This window comes from Scyliorhinus canicula, chromosome 11 (genome assembly GCF_902713615.1).
Source record: "Scyliorhinus canicula chromosome 11, sScyCan1.1, whole genome shotgun sequence".
NCBI lineage: Eukaryota > Metazoa > Chordata > Chondrichthyes > Carcharhiniformes > Scyliorhinidae > Scyliorhinus > Scyliorhinus canicula.
Genome location: NC_052156.1, coordinates 16,210,359 through 16,223,747, shown reverse-complemented (window position 1 = coordinate 16,223,747; position 13,389 = coordinate 16,210,359). Strand labels below are relative to the sequence as shown.

At 45.4% G+C, this 13,389-nt stretch overlaps 1 protein-coding gene and 1 long non-coding RNA gene across 3 annotated transcripts in view; both read right to left on the bottom strand.

The window, feature by feature from the left end:
- Positions 1–1,192, bottom strand: part of LOC119973853 (RNA-binding protein 5-like) — a 60,555-nt gene extending 59,363 nt beyond the window's left edge. For both annotated transcript variants that reach the window (XM_038812338.1, XM_038812339.1), the window contains exon 1: positions 1,113–1,192. The gene's annotated coding sequence lies outside the window, so the exon portion shown is untranslated. The remainder of the gene's footprint in view (positions 1–1,112) is intronic.
- Positions 1,193–2,330: 1,138 nt separating this feature from the next.
- On the bottom strand, positions 2,331–7,062 carry LOC119973855. Its single transcript, XR_005462391.1, has 3 exons — positions 6,851–7,062; positions 4,096–4,203; positions 2,331–2,371 (listed from the first exon to the last, which is right to left on the bottom strand). It is a non-coding gene; the product is annotated as an uncharacterized LOC119973855 (long non-coding RNA).
- Positions 7,063–13,389: the final 6,327 nt, after the last annotated feature.

Here is a 13,389-nt window from a genome sequence, read left to right as displayed (position 1 = left end):
CCTTGATGGGGTTCTCCCAGCGGTGGTAACCTTTCCTCAACTTTCTAGGGGAGCAGTAAATTGTCAGCAGCAGCAACGGGGGCGTGTTGATATAACTTGTATTTTCGTTTCGTATAATGATATCAGCCACCTTGTTTTGTTAAATATTTTTCGTTTACTGTTTCTCTTTTTATGATGTAAAAATCCTGGTTGAAAAAAGCTTTAATAAAAATAATTTTTAAAAAAATAATAATTGCTTATTGTCACAAGTAGGCTTCAATGAAGTTACTGTGAAAAGCCCCTACTTGTTATAAAGCCAGGAATGCCAGAGAGATGCCGATATTGTGGTAATGTCACTGGACTGCTAATCCAGAAACCCAAGCTAACGCTCTGGGGAGATGGGTTCAAAAATGTAAATTAATTAATAGACCTGAAACTATCATTGTCATTACAACCCAACTGGTTCACAATTCCCTTAAGGGAAGGAAATCTGCCATCCTCATCTGGTCTGCCCTACACACTATTCCAAATACAGCAATATGATTAACTCTTAGCTGACCACGGAGGTGGCCTATCAAACCACTCAGTTCAAGAGCAATTTGGGATGAGCAACAAATTAAAAATTTGCTCATGATTCCAGTGTTTGTTTTTGTTTTAAACAACTCCTCTTACAGTAAAGCTGCCCATGTTAGATTACAGCAGTACTTGGGCGTCTCGTTAGTAACATAGAAAATAGGAGGTGGTCATTAGAGCATTCATTCATTATGATCTTGTCTGATCAGCAAGTCCAATATCCTGATCCTGCCTTCCCCCCATTTCCCCTGAACCCTTTAGCCCCAAAAGGTAGATGTATAGAAACATATTATGTTGACATGCTTAGTCAGGGGCTAAAATTCAGGTGCTGCCTACCACAAACAAGTGAAGACTCAACACTCCATCTCCACCCACATCCCAAGAACACAAAGGCTGAGTATGATCACTAAAGGCCTAGCTCCACCTCCAGCAGAGACATCAACTGAGAATGGGAACACTTTCCCTTTGGGGGCCACAAAATCTAAAACAAAAGCAATTTTGTCTATAACCAATGAAGACACATGGAGCAACATCAATTCAAGAGACATAGGATTGCGTACCTCAGAATTCTCATAGTTCCTGTAGTCTTGATAGCGGTCATTATTCCGATAATCGCTGCGGCGTCTATCACGTTCATAGTCCCTATTGTGATTCGGTGGAGCACGATAATCAACATCCTTATAATCATAGTCACGTCTGTTTCGTGACTCTCTATGCTCATCCCTGTTCCATTCGGAACTATAACGGCCACTCCGCTCACTTCGACTGGTTTCGCTGCACAAATTAGCATCAAAAATATTAGTTTGGCAGAACATCTTTATTCAGGCACAAGTGTCTAGATAGACCAGTGATTAATTTCTCGGCCCAATATTACCCTCATTCTTCCCATAAGCATCTAATCAACTCTAAAGCACTCCAAAAATAGTTCACAGCATTTCCAGCTGTACATTACTGGGAGATCAATGGCCTCCCCAATAGTCAGCTAGGTTAATTCAGCAAACAATTGAGCGACACTGCCAAGAAAATCCCAGGCTCAAACTCCACTCTGTGCTGTTGGTCAATTTCAGTTGTAGTGGAGGTGAAATAGAGTCAGTCAACTGATCTTGTTACCCCAGTCTGCCAGGAACCAAAGTTGAGTAGAATGAAAATTAGTTCAGAGGTCTGAATTGCAACAAGTGAACTGGTCCCCATGACATAGTCTTACACCAGGTGGTGCACTGGTCATTTCTGGAGGAAACATGATTTCAATACGACTTCTCATATTAGCAACGTTAGCCATCAACAAAACATTCCAATTTTGACTGGAATAAATTAACTTTGCACTAAGCAACAAAATAACCAGAACAGAATAACTGTGCACCATACTAAAACTCTAGATGGATTACTAACAAGGCATTGCGGTAACTATTTCCCCCAATCCAGGACAGATTAGTAAGCATAATGGCACAATGATCATAGAACATAAAATAAACAGCATGATTTTTCTCTTCCATAAATGCTTAGTCAACAAGGAATCAAATTATTTTCCAAATGGAGAGATAAATGTTGTAAAGATGGATCGTTAAGATGTTTTAACAGCTTTGTTATAAGGGTAAACAAGACCTTCCATTTTCAAAATTATGCAACACTTTGAAGCCAGCAGCTTCACAATCACCCATTAAGGACTATGAATTGGGGATGGGGCAACGGGAAACATGAAACAGGAGAAGGAAACAATTTAATAGAATTCTGAAGTTATTACCGTTTATCATATTTATCATAGCCCATTGTTATTGACGAATGGGAACTCGGCTCTTCCAAAGTCTTTGAGAGAAGCAATCTAAAGTGAAAAAGGAAAATTGCAAAAGCATGAGCATGGGAACAGATTAAGCAGAAAAACTAAATTTCTTTACAAAGTACAGCCATGCAGTCCCTCCCATTCTCCAAAAAGCAGCTGAAACACCTTTCACAACACCTCATGTCACAATACTGACAAAATCCTTTGTACATTGTTGCAGAATGTCTTAATCTTCAAAAAAAATACAGCAAACCTCTTACACAAAAAAGCCCCATAAAATGGAAAGATAAAACATCACATCAGTCACAAATGTGAAAAGGAGATACCAAATTCTAGACCCTATGTTAATTGTCTCCAGTACAGTGCCATGAGAATTTCATAATTCGATCACTGTCTCTGTATAAGAGGGGAACGACCAGGCATCTATCAACTATGCCCTTTTGCAGAAAATGGCTGTGGTCCATAATCATTAACTTAATGGTATCCAACAACCTGGTCCACCTTTTAACAGCTTCAAATTCAGAATCATTGCATTGAAAAAAATTGGAATCTATCCAAGTGTTAACTGACGTAAAGTGACTTGAAGAGATTCTGTGGTGCACATCCTGAAGAATAACTGCTATGGGGTCTTTATCCCAGAATTTGCAAAGAACAATCTCAAACACGTTAGAACATAGAGATAAATCGAATGAGATGATGGAGGCTTAGCCTGGTCATCTGCCTCTTTCACTTCTCACAATAAGTGTCTAACCATTGCCATTGTATAGAAGCATCAAACAAAGGTGTCAGCCAAATTAGCCACTGTCCACTTCCAAGTAACCTCTTGAGAGATGCAAACCCACAAGGGCTCCGGCATGTGCTGACAATGCAAGAAAGGGGAAGCAAAAATTCAACAAACCCAAATACTCTAATTACAGGAGCAGTGCTGTGTTAATACTTTGCTCAGTAAATCTCCGACAGCTACATGACATAATCCAATAGAATCAAAACAAATCCCAATGTACTGAAATAAAAATTATTCCACAGCACATCCAATGGTCCCCATTATTTAATATTGAAGACTAACTTTACCGAATACACTAAGCACTCATCAAACTCCCTTGGCTTTGCACTAAAATATGTATCTTCAGGTGAAGCAAGTTTAGAAGCCAAGGAACAACTCGACAGCATCACAGAGACATAATTCTGGCACGATTTGGTTCTCTTATATTCAAATTGAAATCCCAACATTTCTTCCTGAACTGTAATTACAGCCCTCCAACAGGAGCAGTGTTGTAGTGTTTCAACTAAGGACAGGTGCTATTACAGTTCAACAATCTTTCATAATCAGTTTCCAGTCTCAACATGAGCACAGGAATTTACACTGCAGGAAGCATATCCTTCAGCGATTTCCCCTTGACCCAAGAGTCACAATAAGCAATGAACCAATCCAGAGAAACTACAACTCCTTGAACACTATTTACTTCCCAAACTCTGCTTCCAAGCCATTTACAGTATTACCAAGATACTTGTTTCAAACATCCTGCTTATCTACCATTCTTTTGCAAATTATAGCAGAAATAATCTGATAATACCCCAGCTTGGTGTTAACTAGCATGTTCATCTAAGAAACCTCAGCACTTTAAAACACTATTAAAGAGCAAAAATAATCTGTGCCCATATTGCAGGTATTGTTTTGTCCAAGTGTTCTGTAAAAAGTTCAATAACAACCATTCAGAAGTTGTGTGAATTTAGTGTTGGAGGTGTGAAGTGTCTTGTGATCATACTTGCATTTCAGACATCACAGGCACCAACTGGATGATGATCTCATCATATTATGGCCATACACAAAGTGAGGTCCGAGGACATTTAGCCAGCCGTGAGCACCAGTGGGTCTGTAGTGAATTTTGTAATGCAATGAAGTTAGTGAAACGCCCCTCGTCGCCACATTCCGGCACCTGTTCAGAATGCCCAATTCACCTAAACGCGAGTTTTGGGACTTGTGGGAGGACACCGAAGCACCCAGTGGAAACCCACGCAGACACGGGGAGAACGTACAGACGCCACACGGACAGTGACCCAACCGGGAATCGACCCTGGCGCTGTGAAGCCATAGTGCTAATCACTATGCTACCATGCAGCCCCTGGTAATGGAGACAGAAGTCCTAGAACGTAGTCATAGAGGCAAATCAGGTAAAGGAGAGAGAAGGGTAGAAACTGGAAACAAAGTCAACTAAAGTTCCAGTTCTTGGCAAGGGCAGGACAATATTGTCATCAATGTACCAGAAAAGATGAGGAAGGAACCCAAAGTAGGAATTTTGTTGTGCATGTCCCTCATAAAGGCCGGTATAGCGAGACACCATATGGGTATCCATAACAACACTTCGTATTTGGGGGAAATGGAGGTGAAGCACAAGTTGTTCAATTTGAGAGCACGTTCAGACAGGTTGGGCCTCCATGGTGTAGATGAGACAGTTAGGACTAGCAAATTGGAAATTGTTGAAGTGATGTAGGGAACTGAAGAGTCACAGGCATCGAGGAGAGACTAGGGAGATGAAATTTAATTGAAATATGACAAAATAAGTTCAGTGGGGCAGAAACTTACTGAAACAATGGGTCAACCAGCACAGCCTTGCTTATAGGCATTAGGGAAAAAGTAGAAGTGGACTGGGGGACTCAAAGTCATGGAGGGAAAATGTCCAGAGTGGATGATATCAGTGACCGTCTTGAATACAATGGCTTGATGTTTGGTAGCGGTCCAAAGAAGTGGACACCAAAGCAGTGACAACAAATTACCAAATACCTGTGCTTTCAAAAGATGTTTGCTAAAGGTCCTGCAGAAGAGATCTGAGATAGGGCACAAGTAATTAGGGACGGACAGCAGGCTGGGTGGAAGATGCCTAATTTAAAAAAAGCAAGAAAAGCCTCTGAAATTTCAGGTATGGTAGTAAAATTTGCAGACACTACCAATTTGAGAGCAAAAGCAAATAGAGGACTGCATAAAATTTCAGCAGGATAGCCTTTGCGTGGGTAGTGAAATGGCAAATTAAATTCAATATAGGTAGGAGGAATAACGAGCTACATTCCTGTGAAAAAAAGAAAGCAAATGAGGCACATGAGCAGAGATCTGGAATTACAGATAAACTGCTAAAAGTAACACAAGTTGGGGCGGCACGGTGGCACAGTGGCTCGAATCCCAGCCCTGGGTCAGTGTCTGTGAGGAGTTTGCACATTCTCCCCGTGTCTGCGTGGGTTTCACCCCCACAACCCAAAGATGTGCAGGTTAGGTGGATTGACCACGTTAAATTGCCCCTTAATTGGAAAAAATGAACTGGATATTCTAAATTTAAAAAAATAATTTTAAAAAAAGAGTAACACAAGTTGTCACGGCTAGCGAGTGCAAAGTTGGAAGGAATTTCTGGAGTAATTTAGAATTTGTCTTGGCTAGGCTACACTTGGGTGTGTTGTGCCAAGCGCCACATCACAAAGAATACTAAAATACTGGAGAAGTGCAGAAAGATTTAGCAGGATCGCACCAGAATGGAGGAAACTGCCAGGGAGGTCTAGGAAAGCTGAGCATCTAATAATAAATCTTTATCATAAGTAGGCTTACATTAATACTGCAATGATGTTACTGTGGAAACCCCTAGTTGCCACATTCTGGCACCTGTTCAGTCAGAGAGAATGTCCAAATTATCCAATAGCACATCTTTCCGGACTTGTGGAAAAAAATCCACGTCGAAACAGGGAGAACATGCAGACTCCGCAGACAGTGACCCAAGCCAGGATTCCACCATGCTACAGTGCTGCCCAACAAAAACTAAAAGGAGAGCGAAGTAAAATTCCCAAGCGGTTCATCAGGGCGGATGTGAAGTCTTTTGTGGGCAAGTTAAGGGGGCATAAATCAAATAATTGAGCGAGCTGGAAGGATATTAAACTCGATGCCGCAGAGGAGCACTGACACACGGACGAAACCAAAGTACAAATACTCAAGACAAAAATTGGCAGAGGTCACTGACTGGAGTGGGTGGAGGCCCACGGAGTATAAATTCTGGCGTTCGCCAGATTGATTCTGTGCCACAGATATCAGCTAGTCAGGGACCCAGGAGATACAAATATATATTCGAAATACTGAGTCAAAGCAAAATTATTCGACGCCTTACAAAGGAAAATACGTTAATATATTAAAAGAACACACAGGGCTGAATCCGCAAAGAACAGATTGCAGAATAATTAATAAGTTTGCCTGTTTTGGAATGTGCCCCGTATAAGAGTGGAGGTTTTGAACAATCCCCTCCCTCCCACTGCAGGCTGTAACCCGAGCCGTGTGGCTGAGATGCCAACTACACTATTGGGAGCTGCAAAATGGAGCGCGCCAGGGTCCAGCGGCTGAGGCTTCATGTCTCGGCCGAGATTTCAATTGGCCCAACGAACCGCTAAACACTCGTTTTTTTTCCCGCGGAACCCCGGCCCTCGGACGCTGGGGGGACACGGCCAGCGGCTACGCGCCTTCAACAGACGGCGCCAACGGTCGAGACTTACCCAGTTATCCAAGAAGGCGCCGCTTCCTCCCGCTTCGCCGCCCGTCGTAGCCAACACCGACAAAATGGCGCCGTCTCCCCGTCCGAGCGGAACCAAAGCACGCCGGGAAGAGGAAGGTGCGCCCGTTGCCTTCGACCAGCGAGAGGTGGGTGGGGCTGTGAGGGCGCCGCGCTGCACGCCGGGAAGAGGAAGGTGCGCCCGTTGCCTTCGACTAGCGCGAGGTGGGTGGGGCTGAGGACGCCGCGCTGCACGCCGGGAAGAGGAAGGTTCGCCCGTTGCCTTCGACGCGCTGCACGCCGGGAAGAAGAAGGTCCGCCAGCCTGAGAGTCGCAAACAAGAAAATGGCTTCCTGGGAACTAGGTGGGTCAAGATGGTGGCAGTTCTGCAGTCTCAGGCATTTCACGCAATAAAAAGAGACCTGCTTCCATTGCTGCAGCTAATTTCTTCCTCCAACAATTTTTACCACGACCTTGTCCTTTTTCCATGATGTGGAGATGCAGGCGTTGGACTGGGGTGAGCACAGTAAGAAGTCTTACAGCACCAGGTTAAAGTCCAACAGGTTTATTTCAAACACGAGCTTTCGGAGCACTGCCCCTTCCTCAGGTGAATTCTGTTGGACTTTAACCTGGTGTTGTAAGACTTCTTCTTGTCCTTTTCCAATTAAGTCCATAATCCATTGCCGGAAGGAGGACTTTTTCAAAATGAATTTAGAGTACTCGATTAATTTTTACCAATTAAGGGGCAATTTAGCGTAGCCAATCCACCTACCCGGCACATCTTTGGGTTGGGGGTGTGAAACCCGCGCAGACACGGGGACAATGTCTGCCTCGCCGGAATGTGGCGACTAGGGGCTTTTCACAGTAACTTCATTGAAGCCTACACGTGACAATAAGCGATTTTCATTTTTCATTTCATTTTCAATAACTCTAGACCTACTTAATCCTATTCCAATGTTCTGAAAATTTAGGATATCTGAGATTTCTCCTTCAGACGGGCAGCACGGTGGCTCAGTGGGTTAGCACTGCTGCCTCACAGTGCCGGCATCCCAGGTTCTATCCCGGCTCTGGGTCACTTTCCGGGTGTAGTTTGCACATTCTCCCCATATCTGCGTGGGACTCAGCCCCACAACCCAACGATGTGCAGGGTAGATTAATTGGTCATGCTAAATTGCCCCTTAATTGGAAAGATTACAAAAAAGGTGATTTGAATCATAGAATCCCCACAGTACAGGAGGCCATTCGGTCCATTGAGACTGCAACAACACTTTGAAAAACTACCCTACCTAGGCCCAATCCCCCTAACCTATTCCAGCATCCCCACCCTAAGGGGCAATTTAGAATTGGCCAATCCATCTAACATGCACATATTTGGACTCCACTCCGGTTGGATGGGTCCGACATGGCTGATAAGTCCAATGAACTGGAGACCCTACCTCCACATACAAGACAGATGTGGTGTTCGAAGCATTTGAACAGAAATGTTTGGAGTTTCGTGTGTTCGCCAGCACTTCAACCTTACTGTACATGTTCCTGATGTAGGTTGACCAGTAGTGAAAATAGGGCACAAGAACATACTTGGGAAGGTGATGTACATGTGTGGCATCCAATAGCAAGAGTTTGGGGAAAGGGCAATTTAAGGTAGGAGGTCACGTGATAGCATCTCCTAAAACCAGTCCAGCAATCGGAGACAACTATGAAATTATTGAAGACATCAGTTAGGAACCACAGACATGTTTTGGCAACATTTCTGCTTCATTTTCTTAAACAAAACTGAAGCAAGACCTCATAGAGTAATAGAGCTTTACAGCATAGAAACGGACCCTTCAACCCTTTGTGTCTATGCAGGCCATCAAGCACCTATCCTCGTCACATTTTCCAGCACTTGGTCCATTGCCTTGTATGTTATGGCGTTTCAAGTGCTCATCAACATGCTTCTTAAATGTGAAGATTCCCGACTCTACCACCGTTTCAGGCAGTGAGTTCCAGATTCCCACCATCCTCTAGGTGGAAACGTTTTCCACAACTCTCCTCTAAATCTCCTGCTTCATTAGTCATAAGATCCCTGAATCTACTCATCCATTCTAATTTTACTGTGCAATTGTAATACTAATCTCCACTTAAAGCCAAATTTATTTTCATTTGCACATGGGTTCTAACAATAGACATTTTAAGCCAATAGCTGGTGATGTGTTGGGTAGGCTGGGTCTATGTGGACTGCGTTTGATGCTGTGTAGCGAGACACAGACTTCCAACACTTGATGAGATGCAACACGATTTTATTTAACATCTAACTATTTTACATGTTCAACTGTGGGTTGACACTATGCTGACTTGACTGGAGACCTGAGGCTAGGCTGACCAGACTAACTGACTACCACATGGTGTTTGTACTGGCCATGCTCACGAGCTCTGACTGTCTCAGCGGCTGGATCCCGAGAGAGCGGGAAAACTGGTGCCCTCTGGCTTTATAGTGGTCGTGTCCTGTCTGGTGATTGGCTGCTGTGTTCTGTGTGCTTACTGGTCATCCTGTGTGTCAATCAGTGCCTGTCTGCACTCCATTATATACATAGATGTATATTATGACAGCTGGGTTTTAAATGATGAAACTTACCTCAGGTGTGGCAGATTTTGTTTACAGCCAAAGCTACAATTAAGCAGGACAGTATGCAATCTTTCAATGACAAATTTGGGTGAATGTGCCACGGCTCAACAAAACTTACCTGCCACCATCCCCAACTTGGTGATTGGTGGGTTATTGATGGTCGTTGTCCGATTAACTTTTCATTTGCGGTGAGCACAAACCACTGTCAATTTTCCATCGTCACCCAGAAGCCTATTCCCGCCCAGATCCCAGGTGGTCATTGGGTTAATGTACATGAGGTTATGGTTAGCGCCGAGGACCCGGGTTCGATCCACGCCGCGGGTCACTGTCTGTGGAGTTTGCACATTCTCCCCGTGCCTGAGTGGGTTTCACCGACACACCTAAAGATGTGCAGGTTAGGGCAGCACGATGGCGCAATGGGTTCGCCCTGCTGCCTCACGGCACCGAGGTCCCAGGTACGATCCCGGCTCTGGATCACTGTCCATATGGAGTTTGCACATTCTCCCCGTGTTTGCGTGGGTTTCGCCCCCAGAACTCAAAGATGTGCACGCTAGGTGGATTGGCCATGCTAAATTGCCCCTTAATTGGAAAATATGAATTGGTACACTAAATTTAAAAAAAAGATATGCAGAGACCATGGAGGGATTTGGAAACAAGGATACGGATTTTAAAATCAAGACGTGGATTACAGTGTATCTTTATGAGAAAGGTCCGAGACCCATTTTTTTTTTAGAGTATCCAATTCATTTTTTTCCAATTAAGGGGCAATTTAGCATGGCCAATCCACCTAGCCTGTAGATCTTTGAGTTGTGGGGGTGAAACCCATGCAGACATGGGGAGAATGTGCAAACTCCACACAGACAGTGACCCAGAGCTGGGATCGAACCTGGCACCTTGGCGCCGTGAGGCAGCGGTGCTAACCACTGCGCCACCATGCTGCCTGTCGGAGACCCAGTTAAGAAACATCTTGATTTAAAAATCCGTATCCTTGTTTCCAAATCCCTTCATGGTCTCTGAAACCTCTAACTCTGTGACCCTCCAAGTCATCCATGCTCCTTTAATCCTGGCCTCTTGAACATCCCCCATTTTAGTTGCTGGACAGTTTATGGTTGCGTGCCTTCAAGTGCCTCGACCCTAACCCCCCTAAATGTCTTTGTTTCTTTAACTCCATTTCCTCCTTTAAATCGCTGATTAAAACCTAACTCTTTGACCAGCCTTTTCATCTTCATTTCTCTTTATGTGACTTGGTGTGTACATTTTTTTTTATCGCTCTAGTGAAGTTTCAGAGACATTGTATTACGTTAAATACAACATGTTGCATAAAGTATCACATTGAGACTGTTGAAATGAATTTGCAAGTACTAATTTGGTGCTCCAAATCATTTTAACATGGAGTGGAGTATATGGCTTTATAATCAAAGATGCTTGACACAGTGAGATATAAAATCAAGGAGATACCTTTTGTAAAGATCTTGAAGTACAACAACAAGAACAGAATTATAGGTTTGTTGGAGAGATTTGGGTTATAAATTGAATGTAGGGAAAAGTGAGGTGTTGCCAGTGAACGCAGCAGGGTGGGGGTCAAACCTGGGAGCGCTACCATTCAAGGTGGCAAGGGAGCGGTTTCGGTATCTGGGGATTCAGGTGTCACATGAGTGGGCCACAATGCACAAGTGGAACTTGACAGGGTTAGTGGAAGAAGTCAAGGGGATCTTAAAAGGTGGGATATGCTGCACTTGATGTTGGCAGGGAGGATGCAGGTGGTGAAGATGAATGCGCTGCCAAGGTTTCTGTTTGTTTTTCAGTCCCTCCCAATTTTTCTCCCTGAAGCCTTTTTCTGGAAGCTGGAGGCGCTGATCTCGGAATTTGTGTGGGTGGGGAAGGCACAGAGAGGGGGAAGGGGGCGCTGCTACAAAGGCAGAGGCAGTGAGAGGGGTAGGCGCTCCTGAACCCGATGCACTACTATTGGGCAGCGAATGTGGAGAAGGAAAGGCATTGGTGGGGCAGGGAGGTGGCGTGGATCAGGTTGGGGGAGCAGTCCTGTAAGGGCTCAGGTTTGAAGCCCCTGATGATGGCCCTGTTGCTGTTAGCTGGGAGGAAGTATACGGGGAGTCTGGTGGTGGAGTCGACCATCAAGCTTTGGAACCAGCCGGGCAGCACGGTGGCGCAGTGAGTTAACACTGCGGCCACATGGCGCCGAAGTCCCAGGTTCGATCCCAGCTCTGGGTCACTGGTTGTGTGGAGTTTGCACATTCTCCCCGTGTTTGCGTGGGATTCGCCCCCACAACCCAAAGGATGTGCAGGTTAGTTGGATTGGCCACGCTAAATTGCCCCTTAATTGGAAAAAAATTAATTGGGTACTCTAAATTAAAAAAAAAGAGATTTGGAACCAGCTGAGGAGGCACTTAAAATTGGATCAAATAGGGCGGGGTGGCATGTGGCGCCGTGGTTAGCACTGGGACTGTGGCGCTGACGACCTGGATTTGAATCCCAGCCCTGGGTCACTGTCCGTGTGGAGTTTGCAAATTCTCCCCATGATTGCGTGGGTTTCACCCCCACGACCCAAAGATGTGCTGGGTTGTGGGGGTGAATTGCCCCTTAATTGGAGAAAAAAAATAATTGGCTACTCTAAATTTTAAATAAAGAAGAATAAAAAATTGGATCAAATGTCGGTGTTGACGCCATTGTGTGGGAACCATAGGTTTATGTAAGGGGGACGGGGGGGATGTACAGACGGTGCAGGGAGGAGGGGTTGGAGCGGGTCAGGGATATGTTGTCAGAGGGGAAATGTGCTGGGTTGGATGAGCTGTGAGAGAGGTTAGAGTTACCGAGGGAAGAGTTTAGATACTGGCAGGTGCGGGTCTTTGCACAAAAGGAGCTGTCAATATTCCCCCAATTACTGGAGTACGCGCTGATGGAGAAATTGCTGCTCCCAGATGAAGTGGAGGGGGGGGGCAGGATTGGGGGCATTTACGGGTGGCTTGGAGAGCAAAGCAAGGCGTTAGGGGAAAGGATTAAGTGGAAGTAGGAGGAGGAGTTGGGAAGGGAGATAGGATGGGGACTCTGGTGTGAGGCAATATGGCAAGTGAGCTCAACCTCCTCCTGTGCCAGAATCAGCTGGATTCAGTTTAAAGTGGTGCACAGGGTCCACATGATGAGTGGGTTCTTTCCAGGGGTAACAGAGGGATGTGAGAAGTGTTGGTGGGGGCCGGCGATATGTTTTGGGGATGCGAGAGTTTGGAGAGTTACTGGGAGGTGGTGTTTGGAACCTTACCGAGGATATTGGGGGCCGAGGTGAAGCCGGTCCCTAAGGGGGCGATCTTTGGAGTTTCGGAGCTGCTGGAGGAGAGGGGGCTGATATCATGGCCTTCGTCTCTCTGGTTTGTTTTTTAAATTTAGAGTACCCAATTGTTTTTGTTTCCAGTTAAGGGGAAATTTAGCACAGCCAACCCACCTACCCTGCACATCTTTGGGGTGTGAGGGTGAGGCCCACGCAGACACGGGGAGAATGTGCAAACTCCACACAGAAAGTGATCCGGGGCCGGGAACAAACCTGGCTCTTCGGTTCCGTGAGGCAGCAGTGCTACCCACTGTGCACTGCTACCCCCCCCCCCCCTTCCTTCATTTATAGTGATCTGCTCATTTCGCATCTGTCTCCCTCACACTGGGGTCCTCCGACCCTCTCTCTGGGGTTTTCTGTCACCCTCTCGCTGGGGTTTCTTGTCCGTGGCACTTTATTGAGAGTTGCCCTCTCTCTGGGGTGGGTTAGCACCATTGCTTCACAGCTCCGGGGTCCCAGGTTCGATTCCTGCTTGGGTCACTGTGCGGAGTCTGCACGTTCTACCTGTGTCTGCGTGGGTTTCCTCCAGGTGCTCAGGTTTCCTCCCACAAGTCCCAAACGGCGGAGTGTGGAGACTAGGGGATTTTCACAGTAACTT